Source organism: Lepidochelys kempii, chromosome 5, assembly GCF_965140285.1.
Source record: "Lepidochelys kempii isolate rLepKem1 chromosome 5, rLepKem1.hap1, whole genome shotgun sequence".
NCBI lineage: Eukaryota > Metazoa > Chordata > Testudines > Cheloniidae > Lepidochelys > Lepidochelys kempii.
The window spans coordinates 56,936,672-56,958,142 of NC_136384.1; the positions used below are offsets into that span (position 1 = coordinate 56,936,672).

A 21,471-nucleotide genomic window follows, 5' to 3' on the forward strand; every position below is an offset into this window, starting at 1 on the left:
GGAGTTAATTTAAATTTGATAACAAATGGCTCTGCTTTTGAAATGAATGTAGCCTGGCAACTTCAACTGAGAACCCTTCATAGGGCCTCAATTATGTATGCAGCTTCTTTGAGAAATAGTTTCACACATCTGACCCAAGGCCCACTATGTTGTTGCCATGAAATAAAACTGTATGAAGGCAATGTTTCATTTCTGTACACTTTTCACACAGGCAGGCTTTGCCCCCTCCCCCCACCTTGTGCGGATGCGCATCCACACGCAAACACACACAAAATCTTTTATTCTGAACCCGTTTCTTATATTTTTTCTATGGCTCATGTCTGAATAAAAATATAAAAGAAATAATCAATTGCCCAGTACTTAATGTGTGTGCTTATATTTTAAGAATTTCAGCTCATGCTTCCAAGCTGCCCTAATCAAAGCAGTAGTGTGAAACCAGACAGACAGACAGACAAACGGTTAAACATCCACACCATTTCATTTTTTTTTCAAAATGGCTGCTTTGTCTGTGTGCATACACCAATAGCAAATGTCCTTCTGTTATTGTACAGCCAATTTGATGTGTCAAGTATTCATATGCTAATAATGATACAGTTTCTCACTTTTTTCACAGATAAATTGTAAAGATTGTTATAGACAGTGAAACACAAGAATAAACAACCTTTATTTCAAAACTGATAAATTACTTTCCATTCAAATAACATGCAACACATGCTGCTGACCATTATTGTTTTCATTTATTGCTAGTTTGCCTTCTGTTTTTTTTTCCCTTAGAGTAGTTAGAAAATATTTAGCAGATACAGCCAGACTTGATACATATGACACGATTTCATTAATTTGCTTTGTGGTTTCATGACATGAACTTCATTTTTTACTCAGTTTTTACAGGCGATGAAAGTTTGTGATTGGAACGGACATTGTTCTCCCACATAGAACATTCACATTTTTTAAAAAAACCCTGTAATGTGCAAGATTTTAAGAGTAGACTGTCTCCCCTGCCATTTTTACAAAAATGCCATAACATACCCCCAAATCATTCTGTTTAAAAATGCCATTAGTAAAGAGCTTCCCGAATGTAATTTAAGGTGGAAGCCAGAACAAAATCTAAAAGCTTCTGTTTGGCTGGAATATGTAAGTTGAGTCAACAACTAAAAGGTATGTAAAAAAGAAAGGTAGTTCAATTTTGTTTTCTAAATTAAAATATAAACATTTTCACAACAGTATGGTTTATAAATGCAAAAGGAAAAGAAAAAGGCATAATGCTGAAATAATCAATATGAACAACAATACAGCACTGACAAAATAAACTTGCTTTATATCAATAGGCACTTGTTTTTATCAACATAAAAAATGAGCATGCATTACTACTGATTAAAAAAGGTGGAGTTACACATCACAGTAGTCAAGGATCATATTTGTGTCCTCAGTCCAGACACAGAAATGTATTTACATAACCATGTGGTCGTAAATTCAATCCATAAATGTAAGGAAATTCAGAGAAACACTAGGAGTCCAGACTGAAAGACACTGTTAATTAAGGTTTCAGAGTAACAGCCGTGTTAGTCTGTATTCGCAAAAAGAAAAGGAGTACTTGTGGCACCTTAGAGACTAACCAATTTATTTGAGCATGAGCTTTCGTGAGCTACAGCTCACTTCATCGGATGCATACCGTGGAAACTGCAGCAGACTTTATATACACACAGAGAATATGAAACAATACCTCCTCCCACCCCACTGTCCTGCTGGTAATAGCTTATCTAAAGTGATCATCAAGTTGGGCCATTTCCAGCACAAATCCAGGTTTTCTCACCCTCCACCCCCCCGCCACAAATTCACTCTCCTGCTGGTGATAGCCCATCCAAAGTGACAACTCTCTACACAATGTGCATGATAATCAAGTTGGGCCATTTCCTGCACAAAAACCTGGATTTGTGCAGGAAATGGCCCAACTGGATGATCACTTTAGATAAGCTATTACCAGCAGGACAGTGGGGTGGGAGGAGGTATTGTTTCATATTCTCTGTGTGTATATAAAGTCTGCTGCAGTTTCCACGGTATGCATCCGATGAAGTGAGCTGTAGCTCACGAAAGCTCATGCTCAAATAAATTGGTTAGTCTCTAAGGTGCCACAAGTGCTCCTTTTCTTTTTACTGTTAATTAAATTAACCACTGTTATGTGTACTGTATTGGTCAATTGGCCTGGTTCTTTGAATCCTTGCATTGTGCCAAGGTTCTGTGAGGGGGCTGAGGTTGGTTATGTACTATACCATGCCTGGAGAAACTCTTATAGGGGAGCATTTTCTTGCCTTAGTGGGTTTTAAATTTAAATGTCAGCTAAATTGAATGCAAAAAGCTGTGTTAATCAATGTTAAGTTTGCACTGTTACAATCATATAAAGTCTGGTAATACAAAGTTGTTCCCACAGCAAGATAAGTCCAGCCATATTGTACTGTCCTGTATGTTTATAGTATATCTTTAGCAATATAAACAGTATTACATTAAGCTACATATTAAAATCAGAAAAACCAGGAATAGAAAATACTATATATGTTAAATTAATGTATGATCTGTGTTGAGGTAATGTTAAGTTTAGGAAATTCCTGATCTTTCTTATTTTAATAGTGCACTCTTTTAAGTTGCATTAATCTTGGGGGGTTGTTTTTGAATTTAATATTTTAGGCACAAGGAATTTTTTTGTTTTTAAATAAATGAAAACTGCAAAGGCAAAAGGGCAGGGGAAGAAGGCAAAAATATTCATTGACCAGTTGGCGGGTCAACTATGCCTACTCAGTTCCTTAAAAAAGTGGACACTGGCTTAGTTAAGAGTCAGCAGCTACTATGTATCATTGAAAAAAGTGTACATTTCTGGAAATATGCATACCTGTACAATGTAGCAATCCAAAAGAGAGAACTCTCAGATTCAGTGAAAGTTTTCAGCTGTACTTGGCTAGTAGTGTACAATATGTAAAAGTTCATAACTTTGTTAATTTCTTGCCAATTTTTCCGAAAAACGTTGAGCCATTTTATTCAGATGTCTCCTCTCAAATTAATATGGTGCTAAATCAGGAACTCAAGATGGAATTAGAATTAACAATATTTAGCACTCAATCCTGCTGTCCTGCTCAGGCAAACCTACTGAAGTCAAAGACTGAGCCCTCAGGGCTACTTCTCAACTTCTTTTGCTATGGAAGTGTCATAACCCAGAAGAATTGCTGTAGTTCCATGGTGAGAGGGGTTGGGATGAGAAAGGAATGCAGAGCAGTGTGAGGTACCCACATTTTGTTTGGGCATAGTAACGCTTTGCAGCCCCTAAACCTCCTCATATCCTGCCATAACAGCAATGGAGGAGCGCTACATGAGCTTCTGGAGACTGATGATTCACTGCTAATCCTATGCACTTGCAAATGAGCACACAGCCTGTTTCCTAAGGCTCTGATCCTCCAAACACTTCCACATATGCTTAACTTTAACCATGTGAGCAGACCCATGAAAATCAATGGCAACAGCTTATTATGACAGTGGTGTCTTCTTGCCAGCATATCAAGCCTAACATTAAGAACTAGTATCGAGGTCCTGGTATGATGAGGATGCACTTGCAAAAACTAACATCAAGCATATTGTTTTTCAGACTTGGTCATGGACGTTTTACTCAGTAAGGACTATTTACATGCCACATTTCAAGTTTCAAAGTGTAGTTGGTTTTGAGTTAACTATGCCAGGGTGGGGGAGGGGGCGAGGAGGGAACAAAAGTGTAGGGGGGAAAGTAAGCAATTTTCAGGGTGAATGTTGTATTTTTTCAGACACTCAGAATTCAAAAACAGCTTGAAGCGATTTTTTCAAACATGTTAAAAATAAAAATAAATCTTTGTCTCTGTGCACGAAACTATGCACGAAAAATTTCATCTCAAAAGGAGAATTCTTCAGTAAATTATGAGGAAGTGAAAACATGGGGCTATTATTGAAACCATTTTGCAACCTTAAAAATAGTGTCCACAGAAGCAAAGACTATCATTTAGTTTTTTGATAGTTAATTTCTTTTAGAGCCTGATCTAAATTACATTGACTTCAGTGGGAGTTTGATCAGACCCTTAGGTAGTATATTAAAGAAAAGTATCAACAGCATGCATTTGAAAACTCCATAATTTACAGTATGACATTGTGGATTATTGGGTAACTATGTTACTGCTTTTAGAAATACCATAGGCCATCAGGGAAATACATAGCTAAAAAGCATTTGAAATATGTACTAACTGGATCCAGTAAATAAATAGGGTGAGATAGTACACCCTAGATCTGAGCATGGAAGGGATCCTGTGTGTGTGGTTCTCTTCTCCCCATTACAAAAGGTAGCCTCCATGGCAGAAGTCCCTCTCTTCCCCCAGGCCCATGGCATGCACTCCATTGGATTTGGGGTTAGACTATGGCCTGTTCCACTGTGACCTCTAACAGAACAATTTTAAAATGAGTCTCTTTGGAGTTGTTTTTTAGATCTGCCTCACCAAGACTTAGAGACTTTTAAGGTGATAGATAGTAGATGTTAATTACTCGAAAGGAGATGTAGCAGGTCAGTGAGGACAAAATGTGTCTATGGTTAAATCAACATATGCTAAATAGTTGTGAAATTTTCATTTGAAAACCTGATTGTAGATGTTCAGTGACTACTCTGTTTTTAAGATGAAATGCCATAATCAATTATATTTTTTACAAATTACAGAAAGTTATTAGCTCACGCTGCTGACTAATTACCTGTTGCCTGCACCCTCGCAAGTATGGAAGGCTCCATTTGCAACAGACCTGTGTGGTAACACTGCTCAGGACTGGCAATCTATGGAAAGCCCACACAGGACGTGCAGCTGCCTCTATGAAGCCCTACCACAGAAGGGAGATTATGAGGGTGGGACCAGACCAAAGGAAATGTAGGACCGTAGAACCCATGATTACAAGGGTGCATCCAGTCAAACATCTCCCCAGCCCACCGGAAGAGACCAACCCTGCGGCTGGCATAAGGGCCACCAACTGCCAGTCCAATGATTAATTCATCTTTATCCATCAAAATGATGTACCCAAAATAGAGTTTACCTTGTGTAAGCTGCAATACTTTTCATGTTAGATAATTATTATCTATAATGTATAGAATCTCTAATGATGTTTTACTACTGGCTGGGGGGAGATGGATCAGTGTTCAAGTCACATTCCCCATCAGTACCCGGCCCAAGCCAAGAAAGCTAATGATCCAACCAGTGGACCAAATTCGGTGATGCATCCTGGTCATGTGCCACCTGAGGCACATTGTGCATATGCTAAGAAGAAGACTAGTAGCTGCATGAGATCTCCAGAATATGTCTCCCAAACACCACATCATTGAATATCTAAATTTTTCTTATGCTCTGTTTTTGCTTTACACTTTTACAAATGGTTAAGTTACAAATAGACTTGTAAAATGTTGGTCTTAGTTTTATCATGACTTGAACATTAGAGTAAAAGGATTAGTTTATGGTAGATGGAAAGGGAAAGAGTGTCATCTTTTGTTTTCTGGGATTCACATCAGAAGTGAACTTAAATTATTTTGTAAAATTAAACAAAGTAGAACGCACAAGGAACTATTACAAGAATGTTACATTTTTAATTCAAAATATAACATCTGTCACAGCTACCGCATTTCTCAGATGAATGCTATTAATTTATATATTTTCCAGATAATTATGAAAGATGAAATGAATAACTTTTTGTATCTGTTGTTTCTTTTTCATTTAGTGTCTCCTTATGTATGTAAATATAATTACACCTCATTCAGGGTTATGCATTTACAATATTCGGATTTTTCAAATTCCTAGTCCTTAGTGCAATTAGCACTTTATTCAAAAATAGATGAGTCAACCACGAGTTTACCTCTATCATCTACCTCACATCTCATCTATCATTTTACCCTCAAGCACCATTGTAGTTTGCTTTTGGGACTGCCTTTTAAGTGTGGTGGTTTGACATACTACCGTGAACTTGAAACAGTAAATACAAGGTTATTTCAGGATTAATTCAATATGTGTCAGCTTCCTGAGATATTTGATCTTTCATAATTTACTAATGTACATGAAAACCAGGCAAACTGATCTGTGCTAATGTAGCAATATTCTACATTTAACAACAATGGTCCCATTATAACATAGGTCTCAATTAAAAACAAATAGGAGGGAGAGTATAATAAACTGAGAGACTGTTAATGGACTGCAGAAAACAAGGCTTTTGTCTGCTTGCCTCAAAAAAGTGCAGGTTCTAGGTGTTAATTACAAAACAGGAGAAACTTATAGCGAGTGACTTGGAGGTAAGATTTCCAATTTACGGCAAACTACAAAAAGGAAAAAAGAAAAGAATGAGGGATATAGGTGTTTATGACCCTAGAGATTCATGAAGCTGAATACAGGTTTTATAACTCTTAGACACTTTGTGAAAAAACAAAGTTTTCAGTCTACTTCAGTGTGAATTCTATATGTGAGGGAGAAATGAAAGAAACAACTATTAAGAGTGACAAATGAGAAGTACTGAACCTCTCAGTTTTCCCCATGAGAAATCATCCTCCTTGAAACTTGATCATTATGTCTAGTGGTGCTGGAACTAAGAGTGCTCAGGGTGCTGCCACACCCTCTAGCTTGAAGTAGTGATAACAAACACCAAATACATGGTTTCCATCATAAGCACCCCCACTATAAAAATTGTTCCAGGACCCCTGATTGTGTCTGTTGACTCTGCTGCCCTATATAGATGCTACCTCAATGATATCTAAACCTTTATAGGTTACTTATATTTGCCTTTAATTTTATATACTGGAAAGTTCTTTGTGATACTTTTGAATGAAAAAAATAAATTGGATTGGATTATACTTTCAAAGGTCAGAGTGACAGAACTCCCAAACCTCTGATTCTAGAATCCTCCATTTCTCAGTAATATTCTCTGCTCACTTTGCTATTTCCCCCTCTAAGTATGTCACTAGCAGAATATGAAATAATTTGTGTAATGTTTGGATACAACTGAAATTGGTAGGCTATGGTCACATCGGTGAAAAATAAACAATATAGGTATGCACTATGACTTCCCTGAGATCATCCACAGTCTCTCTACTCTGATCACATTTAAGTCCCACTTAAAGACCCACTTCTGCTATGCTGCCTGCTGTGAATTTGGTTGACTTGTATAAAATATTCATATTTGTTGTTCCCAGTGTTGCCAACTCTCACGATTTTATCAAAAGTCTTACAATATTTGGTGTTTTTCTCAAAGCCCAAGCTCTTAGCGATAAGTGTTTAGGGGATAATTTCAGCTTTCATTTAAAGAAGAAGTTTCTAGCCCTTATAGTTGATGAGAAAATCCTTAAAGCACGCACTGAGTTAACCCTGAAGGCTCAGAAACCAGAAAGCAAATAAAAATATTTACTATTTAAAAAAAAATCTCATAATTTTTAAAATAATTTAATAGATTCATAGACTTCCAGGCTGAAATCTTATGGGCTTGGGTCCTGACTCATGGTTTTGAATGCTTGGCAATAAACTTTGTACGCTAGTCCATTTGACCTTAAACAATGATTACCTAGGACCAGGGACCATGCCTTCTTGAATGTCTGGGGAGCACCTAGAGCATTATAAGCACAACAAACAATATTTGATTACCAGGTTATTTGAGCCAATAGATTACCATTAGTTTTGCCCCTCCCATCGGAACTATTTTGCTAGTTGCCTATGAGCAAATATGAATACTAGCAAATCAGCCACTCGCAGCTTAATGAGCTACACTGGGGGACACAGGTGGGCAGCCTGACTGGAGCTCAGCGATTGAAATTCCTACCACTCTCATAATAGTATGGGCCAGAGAGCAGGAGTGGAACACCAGTGGAAAATTTTCTGTAACTTACCATCATGTGGCATACCATGTGTCGAGCTGTCCTGCAGTGGCTCAAGAGTACGACTACCAACCTCGGGGCAGACTGTTAAGAAGCAGGGTGCAAACTTCAAATTGGTTGGGAGTTCTATACTTAGATTTCACCAACCAATTAGCAAGCGTAAGCTCCTCAAGCACTATAACTGCCTTAACATGGAATTGCAAGCGGTCCCCTTGATTCAATGTGTTCAGCTGCAATTTCTGCAGCCTCTAAAATTGTGGGAGTTTTTTTTGTCACAGATGGTTGCCTTTTTACATCATCTGTAACTACTCATAACAATTGCTTCTGGGACATCAGATCAAACATAAGAACATAAGAATGGCCATACTGGGTCAGACCAAAGGTCCTTCCAGCGCAGTATCCTGTCTACTGACAGTGGCCAATGCCAGGTGTCCCAGAGGGAGCGAACCTAACTGGCAATGATCAAGTGATCTCTCCACTGCCATCCATCTCCACCCTCTGACAAACAGAGGCCAGGGACACCATTCCTTGCCCATCCTGGCTAATAGCCATTAATGGACTTAACCTCCATGAATTTATCCAGTTCTCTTTTAAACCCTATTATAGTCCTAGCCTTCAAAACTTCCTCAAGCAAGGAGTTCCACAGGTTGACTGTGCGCTGAGTGAAGAACTTCCTTTTATTTGTTTTAAACCTACTACCCATTAATTTCATTTGGTGGCCCCTAGTTCTTATATTATGGGAACAAGTAAATAGCTTTTCCTTATTCACTTTCTCCACACCACTCATGATTTTATAGACTTCTATCATATCCCCCCTTAGTCTCCTCTTTTCCAAACTGAAAAGTCCTAGCCTCTTTAATCTCTCCTCATATGGGACCCATTCCAAACCCCTAATTGTTTTAGTTGCCCTTTTCTGAACCTTTTCTAATGCCAGTATATATTTTTTGAGATGAGGGGACCACATCTGTACGCAGTATTCAAGATGTGAGCATACCATGGATTTATATAAGGGCAATAAGATATTCTCCATCTTATTCTCTATCCCTTTTTTAATGATTACTAACATCCCATTTATTTTTTTGATTGCCACTGCACACTGCATGGACGTCTTCAGAGAACTATCCACGATGACTCCAAGATCTTTCTCCTGATTAGTTGCAGCTAAATTATCCCCCATTATATTGTATGTATAGTTGGGGTTATTTTTTCCAACGTACATTACTTTACATTTATCCACATTAAATTTCATTTGCCATTTTGTTGTCCAATCACTTAGTTTTGTGAGATCTTTTTGAAGTTCTTCACAGTCTACTTTGGTCTTAACCATCCTGAGCAGTTTAGTATCATCTGCAACAGTTTTCCAGAATCACTTTCAGCCCCACCCCCATTATCCATTTTTTCATAAAATTACACATTTTATGTACATATTCAACATGAATCATATTGTCAAACATTGTGAGATTTTTATACTTCAATTGGGATATTATGTATCCCACGTAATTTCTCAAAGGTGGACAGGAACTCTTCTATACAGTCAGTTTCTTTATAAATTGGGCAGATTTTCTCCTACACCCTTGTGTTGTGGAGGTTATATTCACTGGCTGGGGAAGCACCTTTTGCTGTTCCAGTTTTTTGACTACATTGCTTGATCTACCATCAGCCTCCTGTCTGCCCTTTTCTCAGCTTCCTTGTCAACTTTGACTGCTGCTATTTGTTCCATGCAACTTTGGTGGGCTTTCTCCTCAGCTGCTTCACTTGCTTTGGTTTCCCTGATCCACAATTCTGCCATTAATTTCTGGTGCTTGTGTTCTTTCTGGGCTCTAAGGTGCAGCAATCAGGCCAGTTCCACTGCAGTGATCTTCTCTGCAGCATCTGGGGCAAGAGGGTCCTCTCTCTCTCCATCAGTCTCCCTTTGATCAGAACTTATGAGCCAAGCTCTCAGGTCCTGAACTGGGGTTTCCTTTTTATGGGGTAGTGCCTACATAATTGTTCAAGGTCTTTTCTCTCAAGACCATCATATCATTCAGTGTGTCTATTCTTTAACCTTTAAAACTCTCAATGTCAAGTTTAAACTTTAACAGCACTGGGGTTAAGATCTATAACCTTAATTGTCCTGTGGTAAGTAACTCCTGCCAAGACTATGCCAGGGTCAAGCTGTCCTGGAGAGGCTCAAGAACATGGGTACAAATCTCAGGGCAGATTTTTACAACGCAGGGAGCAAACCCCAAATTGGTTGTGAGTTCTATGCTTAGATGTCACCAACCAATTAGCAAGTGTAAACTCCTCAAGCAATATAATAACCTTAACATAGAGTCATATAATCCCCTTGGGTCCTCCAAATATATCTTGCCACCCTGGTAAGCTAATCTTTGTGATAGATTCGTCCCTTATACCAAAGATCACAGCAATATTTAGGTTACTCCCAGTCCCAAAGGACCAGTCACTTACCCCAGGTCAAGTTTACTTTAGATCTCACACCAAAGGCAGCCCTTGGAGCCAATTCCATAATAAACTATCTGAAGGTTTATTAGCTAGGAAAATGAAATAAAAGAGTTACTTACAAGGTTAAAGCAGGTAAATATATATACACACACACACACACACACACACACACACACATGAATTCCAATCTTAAGTTTCAAAAAGCAATAGAAGCTTCTATAATAAGCAAGCTCTATATGTCCTTTAGGGCTAACCCATGGCAAGCACTTGGGATCTTTTGCTTATGCTAAGTAATCCTTGTGCCTCAGAGTTCAAGCAGCATAAAAGATACAGTCCCTGATTGTTAGTATGTTTTATTCCTTCCTCCCTTCTGCTTCCAGGCACAAATTCAACTGTTGGGAGGAATTCACTTGTAAGTCTCGTCTTCCGATTCGGGGTTGGGGTGGGAGAGGAGCAGTGAGCAATAAACAAAGTCTTTTGTTCTGTGATGTTCCACAATCGTTCATCTGGTGTTGATGGGCCTTCTTTGTTGGACAGAAGATAACACCTCCTGTTGGAAACTAGTATTTCAGACTCGTTAATGCTTTTCTTATGACTGGTGATTTACAGTTACTGAGCAAATGTTATGCAAACAGATCCCGGTCATCCATGGGCAGGACTGAACCTGGGACCTCTGGAGCTTAGTGCATGAGCATCTACTGCATGAGCTAAAAGCCATATGGGCCTTAGCTAAGGCTGTAGAGCAGACTCATTAATCTCTCTCTCTAAATCGCCTCAGTGCCACTAGATGGGACAGAACACCACACATAGGAGGTGTGTGGATTACACAAACACTTAAATATTATCTTATAACATGGGATACAGATATTATAAGTGAGATTAATGCATGCAACAACTTACAAGGATTTCATAAGTCTGGATACATTCTCATTATTCAAATACTTATTTAAACAATACCAGCATACAGGTGAGCCAGACTGGTTGCAGTTAGTATTTAGTTAGTGCAGTTAGTGTCAAGGTTCAGTTGAGCCCTAGGGGCCTTGGCATGAGCTGGCGCCTGGTTTGCCAATGTCACACCATGCACCTCCCCCAACAAAGGCCATCAGGAGCATTGCAGCTTCTGTAACACCCAAGTGGCCAGCAACCCTTTGCAGGAAGTATGCCAGGCCCTTTCTGTAGTCATGAGTCAACAAGCTAAAATGGGTATGATGGGGGAACAGTCCTTATTCATTGGATGCGGCCTGGATCCCAGAAAGAAGGCACTAAGTCCCCACCCCCCCAATTGATTATGTAATCAAAGTTCAGCTCCTACCTCTTGAACTACGAGTATAAGCATTAGTTAGGGGAACACCCACATGAACTACAAGTACCAATGTCTTCATCTTCAGAGTGTGGCTGTGGGTGCGCAGCAAGAAGCACAACCTGGAACTCCCTGATAGGTTTGCATACGTCCACCACACTGCTCTAGTCCAGCAGATGGGATGCTTGGAGACACAATATTGGGCATTCATGGAGACATTTCATGGAAGCAACATATTGAAGTCCTGCTCTTTAATGCAGAATGAATTAAGAACAGATGTGTAATGGCGTGCAAAAATGTATAATACCATTCAGCCACTAGGTGACACTATGTGTAAAATATCTTATTTAAAGGAACCTCTGCAATACCTCACAGAGCATTAAATGAGCTTATGATGAATACATCTAATGTGTTTAAGAAAGTGCTGTGACCAGTCCATATCTGGTACAAAAGAACATGACATGGTGTCAGGAGTAAACTAAGAACAGAAACAGAATTAAAACAGCAACAAAGGTTGCAGAACCACTTCATCATCCCAGCTTTGGCAAATCTTCAGAATAGACAGACTGGAAACAACATTTTGCAAGATTTTGCATTGCAAACAAATGCCAGAAAGAAACAGGAGATATACAGATATCTTCATTAATTTATGCTATGGGGAAGCAAGCAGAGCATATCTTTATATCCTTTGACTTTACTGCAGTCTGTCACAAAGATGACTATGAAAGGATTCTGGCTATGTTTGATGCACACTTTATACCCCCAGAGAACTGTGATTTATGAAAGAGTAGGTTGTAACCAGAGAAGTCAAGAACCAGGGGAAAATGTTGAATGTTTTATAAGAGCGCTACATACATTGGCTGAAAACTGTGATTTTGGGAATGCAAAACATGAAAATATCAGAGACAGGCTGGTTATTGGGTTAACAGACAAAGATCTTTCACAGCAGCTACAAGTGAATGAGATTTAACCCTAGCCACAGCTATACAAATAACAAAGCAGACAGAATTAGTCAAACAACAGAAAATAAGGCAGGAGCAACTTGAAAAACCTGAAAAACTAGCTTAGAAGCTATAAACAGATATGTGAGTGTTAAAGTCATTATTGTTAAACACCTGAGGCAAGGAGAGAGAACTCCCAGGCTAAGAGGGACAAATTCCAGCCTAGATGCACAAGGTATGAAAAAAGGCGTATCCCAAGAGATAATGCATGTCCAGCCAGAGACATCTGGTGATACCAATGCATGAAATATGGACATTTTGTGGCTGTTTGACACACCAAAGCAGTCAGAGAGTTGACTCATATTACAGACAAATCAAGAGCCATTGTTTCTGGGATTTATCATTTGTGAAGACACAGAGCTTGCCTGGAGAGTGAAACTGAATATTCATGGCAAGACTATTGACTTCAAAACTGACTCAGGAGCTGACATCACAGGGATTTACAATCACCCATTAAAGGATTTTATGATGAACATATCTGGTGTGGATAAGCGAGCTCTGTGACCAGCCCATATCTGGAACAGATAAACATAATAAGATAAACACAGCTTTGGCTGTTTAGGAGGGGCTTGGTTTCCAGTGAGTACTTTGTACACATGTAGAGTGCCTAATGATGGTACACAGATTGGTCAGCTTCTTATAGTTTTCTTGAAATTTCTGTCCATTCTGGTAGTGGCCATGGTCTAGGCAAATTGCATTACTAAAAAACAAATGGGATCAGGATGAGGAACCAAGCCTGCAAGGCATCATCAACAAGCACCCATCAACCAGAACAGGTAATGCCTGTGATTTAAATGTCATTTACTTTAACACAAGTTATGTTGTCTTATGATAATTTCTCATTATTTTATTTTATAATAGCAACCAGAAGCCTCAGTTGGGACCAGATTCCTATTATACTTTATTAAGCACTGTACAGATCCTTGCAGTTAACAACTGTATTTTTGACAATAACTTGTTTGCAGATAGACAGTTTAGAACACTTGCACTGAAGGGCAGTGGAGATCTTATTTGATTGCTTGACACCACTTGGGCACCTGACCATTAACTTTTGGTAGGAGGGAAAATATTATTTTCCCAGGCAACAGTAAAGTGCTTGGGGCCCAATAATGGGATACAGTTATTTGTCTGTTTCAGAGATAAAACAGGTAACTATGTGCTCGGCTGGTACAATGTGGACAAGTTTGAGGTTTCTGTGACCATGGCCTCCCTTTCCACTTGGCTGAGATTTCCCTTTATGTGCAGATAGTCTTGCCATATACAGGATGATGGAAGATGGTCAGGGAATGGCATCAGATATAAAAGAACAGGCATCAAAGATATCTAAGTTATCGCAGTCGCTTCTCTGGATGCACAAAAGGTTTTTTTATGTCATTTTTCAAGTAATGTACATTCCACATGGCTTTCATGGAAGCCCTTTTTCTTCAGCCTTCCAGATCAGTGATCTGGTGGACAATTGTGGCAACAAGTTTGGAGCGCTGCATCTGCCAGCTACAATTGTTCCCAAATAGGATACAACACACCTCTGGTTTTTCATAGAACAACATTGATACGACTAAAATAAAACTCAGCTAATTACTTGGCTTGGGATTGTAGGCATGCCTCTGCAATGGCCTTTTCTGGATCTAAACCGGGCTACACTCTGGACTTGGTTGTTCCATTGCAGGGGCTTCTAGCATGTAGTTGTACTGAGACATATGTATGGACATATATGCAGGGTATGTCTACACTGTAATTAGATATCCGTGGCTGGCCTCTGCCAGCTGACTCAGGCTCATGGGGCTCATTCTGTGGGGCTGTTTAATTGCATTTGGGCTCAGGCTGCAGCTGGAGGTCTGGCACCCTCCCACCTTGCAGTGTCCTAGATCCTGGGCTCCAGCCCAAGCCCAGACATCGATACTGCAATTAAACAGCCCCACAGCCTGGACCTTGTGAGCCTAAGTCAGCTGACATGGGCTAGCCATGGGTTTTTAATTGCAGTGTAGACATACCCTAAGTAACATTTCTGTCTCTGAGGGGATGGTTTGGGTTTTGAAGGGTTGCATGGAAAACAGTGAGATTAGAACTTGACAACGACATCCTGCCCTTCCTCTCCCACCTGGTTACTGTTATTACTGTGTATAATGGTGGCCTTGTTTTCCAACCAGTAGTTACAGTCTTGTAATTTGTGATGTGATAACAACAATTCTATTTGGCCTATTCAGATGGGGAAGTTAAGAACTTTTGTATCAATTTAGATAGTTTGCCTGTAAAACAGAGAGAAAATACAAAACATTATACTCAATTTTTAAAAATTTAATTGATTGTGACTTTTATAGCTTTTTAGTTTGTTTGGTTTTCCACTCATCATCAAAAGAAACATGGAAATTACATCTTCCAAGTTCCATTTTATCTTCCTATACTATTGCTGCTGCTGGAAAAATGCATATGATATGCTAGATAACTCTCAGATAAATGAAACATGCAAGGTATATCTAATTGCACTGGATGTATCTGCCAGGTCATTCCCCAGCAAAGTGTCTGTTTATTTTTATTTACTCAATATATATATATATTGTTTCTGTACAAGATATGCTAGATGCATGTACTGTTCGTAATATAAATACATTTGGTAACTATATCTAAGATAACACAATGTCAAGTAACTGTCCCCAACATAAGACAGTAATGATCTTCTCAACTCAGCTATCACCTAGTTGAGGTTCTAATCCTTGGAGGGGGCAGACAGGATTTGCAAAGTGTAATTAACAGTGCTGACATTTAGAGGCCATTATTAAGATTCAAAGTTAACATTCTGTTAAAATGAATGTGAAAGTTCACACCTCTCCTGGTGTTGTTATAGCCTCAATATAGACAGGAGAGTCAATAAGATGGCACTGTATCAGTTTACACTGTGAAGGTTAACTTTTCAACCAGAAGAATAAAAACTTTATTTTTCTTTTCAAATAAAAAACTTAACTTCTGGTGACTTCAGCAAAATCTCTGCTACAATCCTAATTCTATAGGATTCCATGGATTTTCTTTATGCCTAAATTTCTAGTGTTCATGTTTATTAAATGGCCCAGGTCTGATCCTGAAGTCCTTGTCAACATGGGGCTGCAGGATTGGGTCATACAAAATTAAAAAATTGATATTGTGAACAGTTATCCATAACTGCATTTGGGTTTTGTAGTAAACTGCAGTGTGAGATAAACTGTTTAATGTATTTTAAGTGGAGGATTATTTTATTATCCCAAAGAAAGAAAATAATATGTAATTTATTCACTACAGGACCAGGTATTTAATTTTTCAAGATAGAGATACTGGAAGAGAACTCCAGATAAGCAGGAAAAATGTTTGAAATCTAAGGTATTCTACACTAATCTACCTGTCTGTGTGCAGTCTCCATTGCCAAGATATCTGGGTGCTCACCAGCTCAGAATTATCAGCCTTATACAGTACAACGAAACACCGAACTTTGAACATATGCTGTAGGATTAGAAGTGCTTTCGGTGAACATAATGTAGTTTGTGAATGTGATACAGTATCTATACAAATCAGAATATGTAAGAGCTGGAAATCAGTGCCTATCTTCCTATAATTTCCTGTTTCAAATGGCTTCCAGGAACTGAAGATTTGGTGGAGGATGGGAGAGCAAGAGAGAGAGAGAAATGTATTTTATTTCTAGAAATGGACAACTTTTTATTTGCCTAGAGTTGCTTTTGGTTTTCCTGTGTGTTCAGTGTATATATATTTTTCTTTTATGGTGTATAGGCCTACTTACAAGTTTTGCATAAGTACAGTAGAAGATAATTTCTAAAGGAAATATTTGAAGAGTAAAGTACTTTTACGTAATTTCAGTAATTCCTGAAAGTAATCATAATATGATGACAGTTTAGAGGGATTTGAGGCAGCCAACACAACAAGCAGATACATAAAGCTATGCAAAAATTTTATAATGAAACCCCAAACCAAGTGAAATTTATTACGCGTCATTAGAAACTTGAAATTTGGGTCAGGGTTCTCAAAACTCTGCCAAGGATTGTGAACCTTTCAGTGAAGCTGGGCTGAATTTTGAGTAAGCCTGGGCCAATTTTTGAGTAAACCTGGGTCAGTTTATAGGTTTGGGTATAATCCATACGAATCAGATTTGGAGATGAGATACTCTTCAGCAGCAGCCAGAGGGCTGCTCTGTGGCTGCCCAGCCATATCCCCACTGTGACAGAGCTGGTCAGCCATCAAGGATGGGGAACTATCAGATCCAAAATTCCCACTTGTCATCCACAGGAAATTAAAATGACGTTTGTCACAAAGGTTTTTTTGGATCCATTCAACCCCTCCTATTGTAGTGGGCTCTGACTGAGCTTCTTCCCCTTCTAGTCCCTTCTCTCTTCCTCATACAAGAGGCTCAGTTTGTGCTAGTGTAATCCAAGGGTTACAACTGCCTCCACAGACTGAAGGGGGGACAGGCAGGGTGGAGATAGAGAGGCCATGATCAAGTTAACTTGGTTCTTATATAGCCCACATCTCTAAGTGCCTTTGTAGTATCTGAGTGCCTCTGTAGGTAAAAGGGAACTCCTCAGCCTCTTCTGGCCCTCCACACATCTTGATCATAAAGCAGCTGATCAGACTCTCTAGGCCAGATTCATCCCTGCGCTGATGCAGGTGGCTGCACATGACCAGAGGGACACAATTTGTGCCTCCTGTTTTCAAGAGCTGCAAGAGCCAGTGTGGGCCCTCAACAAGCTAGCTACACTCCAGCTTGAATTAACCTTATGGGGCTTTGTAGGAATGCAGAATTTCATGGGCACAGCCTCTCTCCCCACCCCAGCCAACCCTCATCCAAACATACATCTAACCCCCTCTGTGCTCTTGGCCATCCTGCCATGAAATACCCTCTGCTCCCGCTGCTGTTGCTGAAGCGGTGCAGGGGTGGTGGAGATTCATCCACCACAGACAAAATAGAGAGATGGTTTGTGACAAATCAGACGTCTCCAAACACAGTGGGATGTAGGGTATCCATAGTCTGTAGGGATATTTTCCTCTCTACTATTGGTAATCTGACTTTTTGAAGGTGCTTCTCTGAACTGACAACAGTGACAAGAAAAATATTTCCTACATAAAATAAGTAATTTCCTTTCTTCTGAAGCCATCTCCAATGCTCCCAGATTCACACACACACACACGCTTTCTACATTTTCCTTTTTGTCCATAAGACAAACAACATTGTGTCTGGCATCTGGGACAAACCTCCTAACTTGCCAAGGCCCATGTGTGTACAGGTATGAGACACAAGAAAAATAGCATGAAGGAGATCAGAATCAGGCTTTCTATTTCACCCCATATCATTTCTCCTGATGACAGTAGGGGTAAGAAGGAGTAAGCAAATGAAGAAAGAAGCTATGAGATTTCAACACACTACTTAAATATTTTCAAGGATACCAGTCCTATTTCTTCAGTATTTAAAGGCACTGTTGGAAAACCATATAATTTTATTTCTTTATGAATTCTGAAAATTACGTTTGTTTGTTTTTTAAAATGCTTTCCAAATTTTAATCTTGCTTTCCAATGAAAATTTCAGTTTGGCTGCTCAATGTCCAATGTTCATGATTAACGGACAGGCAGAATTATCTGGAAAGTTGAGCATTTTGCTTTTCTACAGGTAGCAGCTTTTTAAACGCTGGCACGTTTGCTTTACATAATCTATATTATGTTTTTCTGAAGAAGTCAGAATCCTCTGATCTAAGCAGTATAGTAGTGGGATACCACTGTAGCAGCATCACTGTAGGTCAATGTTCTGCAGCACCAGGTTTCTGGTCTTTGTAGTTACTTTGTATGTTAAGACTACAGTATTTTGCAAGAGCTTTTGTTACACAAATGTAAAAAATAATATTGCCCTTGAATATGTGATAGTAAATTAAAATAGTAAATTATCTTGCTAAATTCTGTCATTTTTTCCTCTCTTTACGCAAGCTGGAGCTCATCACAAACCTAATTAAGGCCTGACGCTACATTGTGATCCACATAGAAAGACTAGTGAGCCTGAGCTTAGTGAAAAGAAAAGGAGGACTTGTGGCACCTTGGAGACTAAGGTGCCACAAGTCCTCCTTTTCTTTTTGCGAATACAGACTAACATGGCTGCTACTCTGAAACCTGAGCTTAAGTGATGAACTTCAGTGAGCCTAATCTTCAGTGGCGTTTCACAGGGCTTCAGCAATCCACCCAGTGGCTAGCAACTGTGGGACTGGGACCTAATAAAATAAATGTTGTGTCTGTTTTGATGGGAAAGGGGAGTGAATGTTTTTTTTTTCCTTTCTTTCTTTTTCTTAAGAAATTGGTAACTATTTCAACTCTGTTTCATAGCTTATTTTCTCTGCCTCAGGGGGCAAAAAAGTGGTTTCACTGGATCACATTTAAAAATTATTTTCCTGTGCCGTCATGCAACATCAGTGGTTTTGCCAGAAATGCACAACAGGAATGGAGTTTTTGTTTCTCGAGCCGAGAAAAGAGGTGTCACATCTGTGTGGCATGAGAGGTACATATTCCCCAGCTTTTCTGGAGTCTGTACTGCATTGAAAACTAAATGAGCCAGATTCTCCTGTGCCATGTGGTCACTTTACACATTGCTGTTTTTGTAATTTGGTACCTAATGTAAGGGTGATCCTCCCATGGTCAAGAGCCCATATAAGAGCTCTTACATTCCCACAGTGTGGTCTGTATAGCAGAGAAAAAAGGCATTATAGATGAAAGGGGGTGAGGTCCAGATGCCCCTGCACCACACTGATCCTTGGATTCATTTTGGCCGCTTGCGGGTATTGCAGCATGGTAAGCTATACAGCCCTACACAGAGCTACTGCAGGATTAGGGGAGGACAAGTCACTTGTGTACAGCACCTGCAATTTAGCCATACTCCATGATCTGGCCCAATGAATTGCTTCTGTGGCTACAGTATAGCTAATTTCCACAATTTTATTATGAGTCTGATCATGTTTGATTCTTTACTTAAAGCCCCCGCTCCTGGAGACAAGGGATTGTGTAAGAATCTCAAGTTTCATTTAAAATAATGTAGCCCACACGGTTGTGGGGAAAACCTTGAAAATGTGACCTGATTGCATTCTAAAGGCTCAGACACTTAAAGGCAAATAAACAGAACTCAACCTTTATTCCTTTGTAAAATCTGATAACATTTAAGCCAATCTTATGATTTTGGAGGACCCATTTCATGATTGTTGAACCTACAGGGCTGGGAATATCGAGAAATAACTCTCCCCTTTCCAGATCTGCAAACTCTCCAGACTAGGGCAGGGGTAGTCAATTATTTTTTGTCAAGGTCCACATTTCTTGGTTAAAGGTATAGTCAAGGCTCAGTATCCAGAGAAAATAATAATCATAAAAACAATAATGATATCAGTAAATGAAAAGATTTTGGGGTCCGTTCAAAAGCATCTGGCGGTCCGGATTTGGCCCACAGTCCACCTGTTGATTATCTGTGGACAGGGGGTTTTCAGATCTGCCTACAGTTTTGTGAGAAAAACCCATCAGTTGATGGGATCTGAAGAGACTGCCAATGATTTGAGTGTCTTCCAAACAGCCCTCCCTTTTAGGAAATGCAACCAACCAGATGTGGCAGCCAGAGATCTTCCCTCATCCCCCTCCTCACCTCAACCCCCCCCCAGGCGTTTTTATGTAGAGGAGGGGGGAAAGGAAGCAGAAAAAGCACAGAAGATCAGGGCAGCTCCACTCCCTCCTACCCCAGCCCCTCCTGTGAACAATAGCTCAGCACACCTCTGCTCCTCCCCACTTCCCTGTTCTCCTCCATGTTTCTCTAGGCGTGGGAGAGGGGAGGGGAGTTAAAAGCCCATGGAACTTGCCCCCCAGCCTGGGAGTGGGGGTGAAAAACCCCTGGACGTGTCCCCCAGGCCAAAACTAATTGATTTGGAGGCTGGAATGCATGGTTTACAGATGGGCAGGGAGGTGCACCATTCATTTGCGGCTGGGAGCTCAAAATTAATGTGGGGCTGATGAGGTGGGCTGGGAAGTATATAATTAATTCATGTAGGGATGGTATGGGTGCAAAATGAACTGATGTGGGGTTGGGGAACAGATAGAGATGGGGCTGGAGTGGCACATAAATTGTTAATTGGGGGTTGAGGAGAAGTGGGAACCCTTTTCATTGTCCAGCAGAGCTTTATGCACATGAGCTTAATTTACACAAAGTTGTGTACTTTTATGCAAATTAAAATCTACTTTTTGTCATGAGGCATTGGCAGGTGTTCCTGTAGCTTCATCCTACCACCATAGCTAAGTTTTAGCCTCCTAGGTCCAGATTTTCAATGGAGCTCAGCTACCTTTATCCCCCAAAATAGGACACCAGATTTTCAAATGTTCTTTTTTAAAAATCCAGCCAGAAGCATCACAGTGGGACATGACTGGTGCTGAGCTGTTTTGAAAATCTGACCCTAAGTCCAGCATACAACTGCAGGGATTCAGATATCTGGTGCTTCCTCCATTCATAGGCATTTAGGATTGCCTTGCATACCTAAACAAAGCTCCACACGAGTTGATGTGGTGTCTGTACCTTGGTATGTAGTGGCTTTTTGCTTGTGTGTGTGTTCATACTGCCCCTTCAAATCCCTCTCCCTGCTTTAATTTTGTGTACAGGGCAGAGTTGACACACACTGTATGCTCTTTCATGGAGATTTTGCTTTTGTTCTTTCTTGTTTGTTCTTTAAATCTAAAAAAAAAGAGCTTGAAGCTGAAAGTATATTTTTGCTTTTCTTTATACGGAGCACATGTACTTGCACCCCTGAGTTGGGTGGAAGAAAAATACAGCACAAATGTAAGGCAATCATCAAAATGTG

At 39.7% G+C, this 21,471-nt stretch overlaps 1 long non-coding RNA gene across 7 annotated transcripts in view; it reads right to left on the reverse strand.

Moving 5' to 3' along the window:
* The window catches only part of LOC140911428 (uncharacterized), a 162,416-nt gene that overhangs the window by 20,102 nt on the left and 120,843 nt on the right, over positions 1-21,471 (reverse strand). For 5 of the 7 annotated variants that reach the window (XR_012158947.1, XR_012158943.1, XR_012158948.1 and 2 more), the window contains one exon: positions 10,337-10,419. The exons of the other annotated variants lie outside the window; for them this stretch is intronic. This is a non-coding gene — a long non-coding RNA (uncharacterized LOC140911428). The remainder of the gene's footprint in view (positions 1-10,336; positions 10,420-21,471) is intronic. 7 annotated transcript variants of the gene reach the window in all.